This window comes from Schistocerca nitens, chromosome 9 (genome assembly GCF_023898315.1).
Source record: "Schistocerca nitens isolate TAMUIC-IGC-003100 chromosome 9, iqSchNite1.1, whole genome shotgun sequence".
NCBI classification, from domain to species: Eukaryota; Metazoa; Arthropoda; class Insecta; order Orthoptera; family Acrididae; genus Schistocerca; species Schistocerca nitens.
In genome coordinates this window covers 475739821-475754204 of record NC_064622.1, presented here as the reverse complement: position 1 = coordinate 475754204, position 14384 = coordinate 475739821, and positions in this window count along the sequence as shown.

Below are 14384 nucleotides of genomic sequence, written 5' to 3'. Positions count from 1 at the left end.
TAAAGGTACCATTATTTGGTGACATTTACCTTGTTTATGGAAACAAATGTACTCATTCCAGATTTGGTGGTGCCATCAACAGCTTCCCTGTGGCTGACAGTGCTTACAGCTTTATAAGAACTTTCAGATCTCTCTGCCCATTCAGAGTGTGTCATTCTAATGCAATGTTTACAGTGTTAGACATGGAAAGTTGCCTTTAACCATGGCCTAACACCCTTAAAACAAAAATCATAAAGGGTTGGAATACCAGCAATGAAAGCCTGCGTTGCATGAAAATGTTTACAAAATTTATCTGTGATTACTTTCTTGTCTGTTTTCTATGAAGTTAAATAACGGCACATGTCTATCTGCAGCTATTGATCACTGGACAATAGGAAGTTACTATGCATGAAATCGAGGTGTGCATTCCTTGGATGAAGAAATGAAAGTATTTATTTTTATGTTTATATGATTCTTAATACGATGGTAATCCCAAAAGTAAGATCTCCTATATTTTTATACGTACATGGACTTTTTTATTTCTACAATGGTTTACATCAGTTTACAGCTTGAACATTTAGCTATTTTTGGACATAATCACTATTTCTGTTGATGCATTTTTGTACATGCTGTGGCAGTTTTTGTATGCCCATGTCATACCAGCTTGCCGCCATGCTGTTCAGAAAGTTATGAACCTCTTCTTTCACCTCGTCGTCGGAGCTGAATCGCTTTCTGGCCAAATGTTCTTTTAACTTAAGGAACAGGTGATAGTCACTGTGTGCCAAGTCAGGACTATAGGGTGGGTGGCTGTTTATGTTCCACTGAAACTGTTGCAGGAGAGCAACCGTTTGCCAAGTGATGTGTGGGAGAGCGTTGTCATGGAGCATGTGTACGCCCTTCTTCACCATTCCTCTGTTCCAGTTCTGAATTGCCCGTTTGAGTTTTTTCAGAGTCTCACAGTACCTGTCAGCGTTAATTGTGGCCTCAGTGGGCCTAAAGTTGACCAATGATACCCCTTTCTGATCCCAAAAAACGGTTGTCATGACTTTACCGGCAGACTGTGTTTGTTTGAATTTCCACGGCTTTGACGAAGAAGGATGCTGCCACTAGTGTGATTGTTGCTTGGTCTCAGGTGTGAAGTGGTACACTCAGGTTTCATTACCCGTGACAATTGAGTCCAGAAAGTTGTCCTGTTCGGCTGCAAGGCAGTGAAGAAATGCGTGGGAAGCATCAACTTGTTGCCGCATGTAGTCCTCAGTCAGCATGCATGGCACCCATCTTGCCCACATCTTCAAGTAGTTCAATGTTTCCATTAAAATTCTGTGAGTGGTGCTTGGGAAACCTCAGGAAACAACATGCAGAGAACATCCAGGGTGATCCGCTTATCTTCACACATGCTTTGCTCAACCTTCAACACTGTTTCCTCAGAAATTGATGGTCTCTTTCTCCTTTGTTCATCATGAATTTCGGTCTGACCAACTGCAAACTCTCTACACCACTTATGAACATTTTTGACACCCATGCACAACTCACCATACACTTCCATCAATTGGCAATGGATTTCAATTGGTGCAGTGCCCTTTGCATTCAAAAACTGAATAACTGTGTGCATTTTGCACTTGGTGGTAACATCCAATGGGAGCTCCATTCTCAATGGCTGCCAAGCCAAGATTGAGCACCTCAGCATGGCGTGTCCACGTTTACACACAGCACCTGAAGCACTCTTCATAACAGTGTGACCAACTGCCACACAAACAGAGTTCTGTACTTATAAAAAAATAGAAGACCTTACTTTTGGGATTACCCTCATATTATACACCTACATCTGTCATCCTCAAGCTAGAGTACAGAATGTTTTGAAGGATACATGCTGTGATGGAATTGTTTTCCCCTCTTCTTATTCCGTTCATCAATTGTATGAGGCAGAAGGTAGTTGTTGCACCCTCTTTACATCAAACTTTATGTGGCTTTAGCCTCATTATTAACTTGACTTGTATTGGAATGTTAGTTCCCAGAACTTTGAGAGTATCTCCCTCCATATGAGTATATTGAGCATTTGTGAGATGCTTTCACACTGACCAAACAAACCCCTTGCTGACGCATTGTCTTGTCTTGTTGGGTGCACAAAAGAAACTTCTTTTCACAGACAACACTACTCTTGTATTTAATATGTGATTATGGAAACTAGGTGACAGTTTAATTCAGAAGATGGCTATAAGAGTCATAAAAACATTTAGATGGACAAGGAAATTCTTGAAGAATTTCAAACCCTGACACTTTCAGATATCAGTATGTTATCTAAGACGTATCTTTTTTCAAAAATCACATAGGGAACGATCAGCACTAACCAGCCATATTAACAATAACAAAACGAGAAACAAAAATTATTTTCACACAGAAATGTAAAAAATACCCTTGGATAAGAAAAGTGTGTTGCTTTATATTAATGGAAGATTTTATTCAACGTTTTGCCCCAAAACATCAAATGACTGCTACAACTGTTGCAATTCAAAAACAAAATCATTAAAATTTAGAAATTTGTGATAAGGTCTTACAGGACCAAACTGCTGAGGTCATTGGTCCCTAAGCCTACACCCTATTTAATCTAACTTAAACTAACTTACACAACAGACAACACACACACCCATGCCCGAGTGAGGACTTGAACCTCCAATGGGGGGAGCCGCACGGATCATGACAAGGTGCCTCAGACCGCAAAGCTATCCCATGCAGCAAAATCATTAAAGAATATTCTGATAGCCAACTGATAAATACATAATTAATCAGATATAAATAAATAGTGAGTTTCTGTGTAAAATCTGTCTCTCTATGTCATATTTAAAAAGACATGTGTAACTTACTTGCTATTATTTTCAGTTTTTTTAACTTCATGCTGATTTTGCACTTTCATAACTTAATTCTGGTTTGTTAAATTTCATTCTATTTTCCTTAATTCAACATCTTATTACTGATGAAACAGTGTTGGATGCTGACTCATACCTAAAGTGTCAAGAAGTAACATCAGAAGTGATACGGAAACTTAGGTTGGGCCTAAGAATGTCATGTGTATGTGCTACTGCAAAACACTTACATGTATGAACAATTGAAGCCCCTAAATCCTTATGATTCTCAGTTTTTGATGTTATTTAATTCTGTCTTAATTTTTGCTCTTAGAAAATTATTTTCTAGGATAACATTACTTTTTCTTGAATATCATTCTTAATAGTAAACACCCGTAAATTTTTAATTTCTAGAATGAGATTTTCACTCTGCAGAGGAGTGTGCACTGTTATGAAACTTCCTGGCAGATTAAAACTGTGTGCCGGACCGAGACTCGAACTCAGGACCTTTGCCTTTCGCGGGCAAGTGCTCTACCGACTGAGCTACCCAAGCACGACTCACGCCCCGTCCTCACAGCTTTACTTCTGCCAGTACCTCATCTCCTACCTTCCAAACTTAACAGAAGCTCTGCAATAGCTTCTGTTAAGTTTGGAAGGTAAGCCCCGTCCTCACAGATTTACTTCTGCCAGTACCTCGTCTCCTACCTTCCAAATTTAACAGAAGCTCAGGACCTTTGCCTTTCGTGGGCAAGTGCTCTACCGACTGAGCTACCCAAGCACGACTCACGCCCCGTCCTCACAGCTTTACTTCTGCCAGTACCTCATCTCCTACCTTCCAAACTTAACAGAAGCTCTGCAATAGCTTCTGTTAAGTTTGGAAGGTAAGCCCCGTCCTCACAGATTTACTTCTGCCAGTACCTCGTCTCCTACCTTCCAAATTTAACAGAAGCTCAGGACCTTTGCCTTTCGCGGGCAAGTGCTCTACCGACTGAGCTACCCAAGCACGACTCACGCCCCGTCCTCACAGCTTTACTTCTGCCAGTACCTCATCTCCTACCTTCCAAACTTAACAGAAGCTCTGCAATAGCTTCTGTTAAGTTTGGAAGGTAAGCCCCGTCCTCACAGATTTACTTCTGCCAGTACCTCGTCTCCTACCTTCCAAATTTAACAGAAGCTCTGCGAGAGTGTCTGTTAAGTTTGGAAGGTAGGAGACGAGGTACTGGCAGAAGTAAATCTGTGAGAACAGGGCGTGAGTCGTGCTTGGGTAGCTTAGTCGGTAGAGCACTTGCCCGCGAAAGGCAAAGGTCCCGAGTTCGAGTCTCGGTCCGGCACACAGTTTTAATCTGCCAGGAAGTTTCTTTAATTTCTACTCCTGAAACAACTATTTGATAGGCAATTACTTATCTCTATACGTTCATGTCAAATGTACATATGGCATGAAGAAAAATGAATGTTATTTAGTGCAACACTTACAGTCACTTCCTGACTTGCTGATGGTTTGACAGTAATATCCTATCAGACAGCTTATTCAGATGTTGACTAGAATTTCATAGCTAAGCTCATCCTGTGACCCAGAATAAGAAGTATTCTGGGATTGCTGACTGATAGAGACAGTACAGGACCATCAAAATCAGCCCCCCATTGTCCAAACTATACGCCCTGGTGACCCCTAACATCAACTGAAGGGGCCAACAGAAAAAAGTGCTAACCCTCAGACATCAAAGAGGGTGGTGAGTGAGTGACATGCACTATTTCAGCTCACAAGTTTATGTACAAATTGGAGATAAGAATAGCAGACAGAATACTGATAAATTAGAGTGGCAAATCTTGACTGTGTGTGTGAATTCCTTAGGGACCAAACTGCTGAGATAATTGGTCCCTAGACTTACACACTACTTACACTAACTTATGCTAAGAACAACACACACACTCATGCCCGAGGGGGGACTTGAACCTTCAGTGGGAGGGGCCGCTATCCGTGACATGGCACTCCATAATCTTGTCTGTGAGACGGTAGGCCTGCAGGTGACACTGAATAACACTGACAGAAGTCATAGTGGGGGACATAGTATTCCAGGATCTACAGAACCTACAGCAATAATAGTCAAGTCATAGAGGAAAAGATCTGAAATCTTAAGAGCGAAGAAGAAACTCATGAAGTCAGGTCTGACAATACAAGTGATCTCACCTCTGAAAGATTAAACATTTTGAACAATGCATTTTCCAGATTTTGTTTACAAAATGTATGGATACAAGATGGCAGGATAATGGTGAAGATCAAAAGTGGAAAAAAGATCAGTTTGCAAGGCAAATGAACTTCAAAGCCTGTGCTTTGGGAGCTAAGAACATTTTAGCTCTTGCTGCTGCTAATTTGTATGTTTACATCATTATTGAAGATTATACTAAGCCTTAACTTAACTAATATGTTAACTGTTTCTACCTATCAGTAGTCACTCACTCACAGATGTATTTGCAACAAAATTCCCAAACAAAGAAATTGGGACCTCTCAAATATCTGCACCTGGCTTGTCTGCCCATGACATAATTTTCATGATGTACTTACCAGAATGTCCCAGAAACAAACCACAGCTGCCTACATGCCATGACTTCATTCTCATTAATTTATCTGAACTTGCAACTGCGGCACAAGATGTAATTTGGGAGATGGCTTCTATTCCCTCTCAGACATAAATAAAAAAAACATCATGGACTTACCAACAAATGTTCTAAATTATATGACAAATACACTCCCCTACAGATTGGAAAAAACGTGCACCTTGGTTAACTGAAGAACTAAAAAACCTTGAATCTCCGAGATGCTGCACATTGGGCATACAGACTATGCCCTATGCCTGAAAATCATACTGCATACCAGCAGAAGTGAAACAGAGTCACTCAATGTGTGAGAAATGCAAAACTCAGGCATGAATGTACATTAACCAACAAGAGAAACAGACCAGCTGTCCTGTGGAAAAATCTGCATGGTCTTGGTATAGGCAAAGTAAAATCTGCAGCTGATGCATTGTCCCACCTGAAGAGCTTCATATTACCTACAACCAAAACTGAACTGTAAACAAAACAGAAACTCATGATTTTGTCAAGGGCGTAAACGACTGTAACCACAAAAAATTCTATTTAAAGCATTTTACTTGCAAATTGCAACACCATCAAAAAAGCTATCATGCATATCAGGTCAGCATCTGCTAGATACGATGGCATCAAAGTCCAAGTGATGAAGTTTATTATTGACCTATGGCTGCCCACTATAACAGAAATCTTCAACCACTTATTAACCTCAAGTGTTTCCCCTGAGGCTTGGAAACAGGGATGAGTTAAACCAATACCTGAAAATGATGTTGCCACAGCATCCTCTGTTTGCCAACGTATTTGCATTTTTACAGTGCTGTCCAAGGACTTAGAATACTTAGTCATGATCAGCTTACAAACTGTCTAACCACAAACAACCTACTAGACATATACCAATCAGGTTTCAAATGGTTCAAACGGCTCTGAGCACTATGGGACTTAACATCTATGGTCATCAGTCCCCTAGAACTTAGAACTACTTAAACCTAAATAACCTAAGGACAGCACACAACACCCAGTCATCACGAGGCAGAGAAAATCCCTGACCCCACTGAGAATCGAACCCGGGCGCGGGAAGCGAGAACGCTACCGCACGACCACGAGCTGCGGACAATCAGGTTTCCATAAACATCACAGCACCATATCTGCCTTAATAAAGGTAAGAGATGAACTGAAGCTTGCCATGGATGCACAGGAAGAAACTGGCACATGCTTCTAGAACTGCAGTAAAGCCTGTGACACTGTCTACTTTGACATTTCACTTGCCAAACTCAGCAGCCTAAATTTCTCAGCAAATGGAGTGCAATGATTTCACTCATACCTGATGTCTCTCCAGCAAGGTGTCATGTCTCACACCATAAAGTCATAACGGGAGCAAATAGTATAACACATCCCACAGGCTTTGGTATTAGGTCCTATACTCTTTTCGTGTATGTCAATGAAGTGTCATCAGTTTTGTCCTACTGCGAACACCACACATACATTAACCACCACTTGTATCTAAGTGCAAAACCAAGAAACCTGAAGGCAGCTATTGAGAATTCATGACTGTTCTGTGTGCACTATCAAAATGGGCACAGAGTGTAGGGTTAAAACTCATCTGATCAAAAACTGAAATGATATTTTTTGGTCTTCCTTGGCTCATTACACAAAATATCAGGAATCCCTACCAGCTTTAATTCTAAATGGGGTAAATTTCAACTTCTCTTCCTCAAGAAATAGTTTAGAAGCAATAAATGAAAATCTAAATTGGACTGAACACACAACTGTAACATGCAAGAAGGGATCAGCATCTTTCTAAGCCCTACAACATACAGTATAAAAAGCTCTTCCCTCTTCACTTGAAACAGGAAACTTGTATAAACACTTACACCTCCAGTTATTGCTTACAGAAATGTTGTCTTGCAAGGTCACAGTGCCTGGAACTCCTTATGAATGCCTGTTTTCATTATATCTGTGATATTCAACTCTTTGATCATGTTTCACCATCACATGCACAACTATCATGGGTGTGTGCAGACAAGTGCAGAGATTTGAATATCCTCACTCTTCTCTATTGTGGTTTCAACATACACAGTTCCCCATTTCTCTCCTCAAACTTAACACTCATGTCTGAACAACATGACAGAAATAGCTTTTCCCATCAGAACAAAATGCTTCCAGTCCCATGCCATTGTCCAGCCAGTTTCTCAAAGTCCTTCTCAGTAGCAGAAACCTGACTCTGGAATAACCTCTCACATTATATTAGAGAACTGAATAATGTCTCCAGCTTCAGAAGGCAGTTAATGACATTTCTACTGAAGAACAATAATGAGTATCATTGTCCCTGAATGCACTTTTTACCCCTGCATGTCCTTCTTTCCAACTGGATCTTCCTCATTTCTCAGTATTCTTACCTGGTGCTGTTCCCTTAAATTTCCTTTCCCCAGAACTCACTATATTGGAAAACATTTATTTTGTACACCTGTAAATTACTTTTACATCTGCCAATATCATTGTCATCATCATCATCATTAGTGGCAGGAGCAGCAGTAGTAGAAGTACTGCCAGTATTAACTTTGTTATTCTCATTGTCTCCATAGGTACTCAAATTATTTTAATATTATTTGTCACATTAATAATAGATAACTATTATGTAAAAAATGTACTGTATATGTTAAACCCTGATCTGATGTAAGAGATGGCCTGATGACCCTAATCAGATCAGGTTAAATATTAATAATAAATAGTAAGGATTAGTGTGGTCATGCTAACCTATTGTGACTTTTGAATGCATCAATTGCTGGTAACAAGTAGTCCCGTACCTAAACCAGGAAGAACTGTCATCTATGTAACTGTACTGTCTTATTATATTTATGTTCCTCGTCTTCAAACTTTATCAGACATGTAACTTGCTACAATTTATTTATTTACATTTTTTTGCATGGAGTCAGCACAATGATCACTTTTGCAAATGTCAGACATAATAATATGACAAAAATTATATTTACAAACTATATCAGATATTACAGTAGTACAGGAGTACAATAAAACTCAAAATACACCTTATGGATTAACATCTTCTTCCACTGACTGCTTCAATTACAAGTGTATCAGGGCACCATCATATTTAAGCAACCAGGCTATTCACATTGTCCCAAATCAAGAGGTCTGCTGGAACTGCTCACTAATTTATGCACAGAAAAGGACCACCACAATCACTTCATAATCTGTACATCACTCCTTCTGCCGTACCACTTGGTGAACTTTCCAGAATAACATTCGGACATTTGCCTGAAAGATCATCAGATGCTCTGTTGGACAGGTTTGTGGAAACTGTATACTAATCCTCTAAGACAACTACTTGTCATCATCATACCTGAAGATGATGAGCAGCTACCATGTCAAAATATTGTGCAGTTTCCACATCATGATCTGACACAACACCTGAGAATCTTTCAGACAGTTAAATACCAATTTTCAAAATGAAGATTCTGACATGTCTCAAATGAAAAGTTGTTTTGATTTGTGGACGATTTATTTTTCAAAAGCAGGCATGTTGCAATCCTATCAGCAATACGGTCTCACATCTTTTGTACAGTTCTAAAATTTTTTATTAACAAGAACTCCATTACTTTCTTTTATTATCTTGCCATCTAATAAGATCCTCATTCTTTGATGAATCTTCTTGTCTATGAACATGAATGACCTGACATGATAAGTTCAGTTGCTAAGCTAATGAGCTGCACTTGTTTCCCACTGCATACTGTTTTTTTTTTTCCCCAATTTAACATTAAAGTCACTAATAAATATGTTCCTGAGCAAAGAGGATGCAATATGTACCAATCTTTTATACAGGTCATTCTTTTTATCATCATCTTTGTTCTCAGTTGGGTATGGCAATTAACTGGAGTAACATTGAACACCAAAATTTTATAGCATTTTTTCAGCCTCAGGTGACACTCATATTTGAGTTCTTACCAATTCATCATATGATTCAAGTATATTTCATAATAATTCTTCAAAATACAAAGTTGTATGTTGTCCATCTCCTGATAAGTTCACTACACTTTTCTGGAGTAATATAATCAAGATGCACATGATACAGTAGTCATAAATAAGTATGTAGGCTTCTAGTTGATCAGCAGGCATGATACAGTTCTGATGGGTTTCAAGCGGACAAAACTATAATACTTACATGTTCAGCAAAAGACACTGCGTGTGACAGTCTACAGGAAATTGGCACTAGGTGATAGCCCATAGAGTTTTAATAACAGAGCAAGCACATGAAAAATCTGAAGTCTGAGACTGTTTAATCAGTTTGTGTTGGTGTGAGAAGACAGATTTTTGAGGTTTCTGATTTCTGGGTAGTCTCTAATCTTGATGCCATTGGTCCCCTAAGTTGAATTTTTATTTTATTTTTCATTTGTTGCTTTTGAATAAACAACTCACAAATGTTTTAGTAAGTACAAGCAATCCAGCCCAATGGGTAATGCCTTGAAGAACAGAAAAGAAATCACAAAAATAAATGTAGGAACTGGAAATACTACTTTTAATACTTCTGAATGTCTGCTCTTTAGTATCTGTGAGGTACAGGCAAGAACAGAAACATAGCTGAATAATTTTATAAAAAATATATTACACAACAAAGTACTATAATTATTATTTTAAGAGCATGCCGCTCAAAGAATACTATAAAACTGATGCCAGTTTTAAACAAGGGCTTTGATACTTTACACATTGTTGAAATATTGGTCACATATTTTCAGAATATGACTTCATTATATGTGTAGAAAACTATGGAATATAACAGTGTTCCACATTTGTAAAGGCTTATTAAACTATGGCACCAAATAACTATAAATACATATACTATATACATATGCTTTTCAATGTGCAAAGTTTGTAGGTAATAAATTTCCACTTGTACAACAAAGTTTTCTAAACTGACTGATAAACTAAACAAATGTTTATATAATTCCTTACAAACATATTGTATTCCACATGTTAGAGAGCAGAAACTATCATCATTTCAACAAAGATGACTTAGTGAAGTAAGTCATGTTTCTAACCTCATTATCTTCTTCCTCTGTTATCACTTCAACAGAGATCTAAAAAATACAGTTAATACATGACATGAATACTGAGAAATAGAAAAGCATCTTGCTTCATAAATTCATTATAAGATGTTTATTATCTGGTCACATTTTATTTGACTAGGATACTGCATATAAAGTAATAAAGACTCTGTCATTTATCTAATTGTATATAACTTTCAAAATACTACAGTTCTAAATTTAGTAGCACATAGTTAGTTATATTCTTTAAAAACATTACAGCTTTACAAATTTGTATAGAACTACATATTTAAATAGACTTTTTTAAATCAACTGTATATAAATAGCTCTGCCATTAAAATATGAAACAGAATTGCTTAACGTAATTTCATTCTTGTTTCATTTAATATGCTTAAAATCTCTGAAGAAGGTGCACAAGCTAACACCACAAAATTTATTGTTACCTTATAGGAACTGCCTATACACTAAATTAAAAATGGTCATTTTCATGGTAAATCCTCTAGCATTTGAAAATTTTCATTTTATATTGCATTGGAACTGACTCCCATACTACTTCTTTCTTTATCAAGCCCCGTTCCTTACTCCGAAGTACAGAAAAAAAACAGCAAAAAGCATGAGTTTATGACACCCCCATGGGTATACATAAATTAGTAAACATACTCCATTTTCCAGAGGTGGTCTTTCAGCTATTTTTTTTAATAATGTGACATTCTTGACCATGTTGCCACTCAGGCACCTCTGTGAGATCTGTTTTGTTACTTTCTGCCACTTTTACATTTTGCATTTTATTGCTTCAAGCAGATGTTTAATTTTCATCACTTTTCCTTAACTGGAACTGCCTGCCTTGTCTCCCAAAGACAAGCCTACTGCATGTACACACACTTTATGGACTTAGCCCAGCATAAATTACTTAATTATGGCCATACCAGCTTATCCAATTATGCCTATCATTGTACTACATAAAAAATTCATCACTTCAGTTCAGAAATTCAAGATTTTACCTTAGCTCTATGTGATATATGTTATATCAGTACTTTATGTCTTGTATTGTAGATGCGTAGCAACAAATTCTTCTTTGAAATTTTTGAGTTCTGTGTATATTTCTTAGGTACCTCCTAAGAGCGTATTAGTGTTGTTTCAAATACAAGTTAAAAATACTTTTCTCTCTAATATTTTGCTAAACATGACTTTGGCACTAATTATGGAATCTCGTAATGAGGTATACTACAAAATACAGAGTGAATGTGACATAGGCATCAGATTGTGAGCATACATTGTGAAATTTTACTTTTTATAATAATGTTATAAATTTTACCAGCATAATAGCTGTAATGTATTTATTACTGACAACAGACCATTATTAGGTAGCCCAAGGTTTGGAACTCAAAATAAAGAAGTGTTACAGAGACAGTGCAGATGGGAAACAAAAGTTTCAAACCATGGCTGAGGTGGTGTAATGAAATTATTTGCCTGGAAGCAGTCTGTTTCAGCACAATGTGCAAACCCATACACTGTTGATTAAATGTTTGGCATAGTACAAAATGTTTACTTTATCAAAGAGTATCATATCAAGAGAAAATCTTTACTGACATTGCTCCAGGGTCACATAAAATCTCTTGAAAGGAATTATGCTTGCTTACACCTTCTTCAGAAACTAATTTTTTTTTTGGAGACTGCAGCAGTCTTGGGAACAGAGACAACTTATATATTTATAAATTATGTATTATTACGAAAATTATCCAGGAGGTTGCCTTATGATGTATAAGAAACAGGAACTGAACATTTTACATATCATACAATGCGAATGCACAAAACTTGTGCAGCACAAATTCTGAGGCAATGATCTGTACTTTATCATCTGGGAACAACTGTTCACTTGAAACAGAAAAATTAATTTCACAAAAAAATTAAAAAAAAAACATATCAGTAACAAAATTGAATCATGAGTACACAAATTTAAATTAGCAGAAAATAATATGCATCAGTTTCCTCTCCATAGCAACTGAACATTTGATCTACAGCAGATATTACACAGATGAACTACATAATAATATCTTAAATTCTCTTTTCTGATTCCACTTGTACTGATTTTATCTATATCACAGAAAGCTGCTGTACAAAACATTGACATCATATGTCCTATATGTATCCTTACATTTTTGTTGTGTCAAAGAAAAAGGAATATCTGCAGTCAACTTTCCCTATATCGAAAGGCCACATGCACGCTGCTGGCAACAGCGGCACTCTATGTTCCATTCTTACACAATGTTCGAGACATCCATATTAACAGTTTAAAACTGTATTGACGTAACAGAATCATCATTCTTTAGAGCAGAAACAACAGTAATTAACATTGATTGACGTACATATCATAAACTAGAATTCTTATGAATTACCAATTTAATGAGAAAAATGATCTATCCATAGGATGAGTAAACTCTTTACATAAACACACAATAGAAAAAAATTAAATAAGTTAAAGGAACAACATTGTTCTCATTTGCATAGGATTAATTCTCACACGTTTTCTTTGTAGTGACCAGTAAAATAACTTAATAGTTCAACAATTGAATTCCACAGCCATATCCATACTAAACTAAAATTTCTCACATTTTCAAAATTAATTAATTATGTGGATTCCCTCTACAAGGAAAATGCTGCCATAGGGAGTTACATTTATTCTTTAAACATGTTCAGCTTGCTATATTGTTTACATCATGGGTGGTATTTTCATGTCCGAAAGCTCCTGAAAGCAACTTGAATTAATATTGACATAGATTTTCCATTTTGAATAAGGATTTAATGTATGCTGGGGGATTAAAAAACACTGGAGATAATGTTGTCCATACTAATAGGTACATCAATAGCAACTAAACATATACAGTATTGACAGAAATTGTTTAGATGCTTAAAGGTATGGGACATTGAACTGACATTTACCGCCCATTCTTTATATGTCAATACTTAATATACCCTTATTATAAGAAACAAAATTACCTTGTAAGTATGAATGTACACAAAATACTTATGACGGAGTTGGTGTATACTGACATAACTATTGCAACTGGAAGAACAGTTCACATTTCCATTTTTGTATGGAATATTTCCATCTTAAGATTTGCACAAATGCTTTCATTTCAGAATAGCACTAGAATGGAAATTTGTTTTAAACATATATGATCAGGTTTATATTTGCTTCACTATTGAAAACAACAATCTTAAATGTTTAAATTTGTGTCTTGTATCTATTTGAGTCACTTCTCAGTCTGATTCATCATAACATTGAGAATTAACGTCTGTTCGTAAACTCTACTTAATCCTTCCCACATGTGACACTGACCTATAGCAATATGAAATGTTAGATTGCACACAGTTAAATATGTAGAATATGCCAAATAGGGGTAAGGCAACCACTCACCTACAGTGGATCAATGAATGGAGTGCAGCAACACATAACAGAAAACAGCATTCACACTAGCTTTCAAGACCTAGCTCTTTTCTAGCAATAGTACACACATTCACACACAGAACCACACAAACACCCAAATGCACATGCCCACGATCACAGGACTGTGTGTTTGAGTGTCTGTGTGTGTGAATGTGTTGTACTATTGCTGGAAAAAGAGCTAGTATTCAAAAGCTAGTGTGAATGCTGTTTTCTGTTATGTGTTACTGTGCTCCGCGCATCAATCTGTTATAGGTGAGTGGTTGCCTTTCCCTTATTTTATGTTCTGCTCCAGACAGTAATTCCCATTATTATTGTAAATATGCAGTAAGTTATGGAATAGAGCCATATCATAAAATGGAAATTATATCAGTAAAAATCAGGATAAAACACTGCTGGCAATTTTACATTACAACTCAACAGCCCTAGGCATAAGATGGCTATCACAGGGTTTTTATGGGAAAAAGCAAGTGCTTA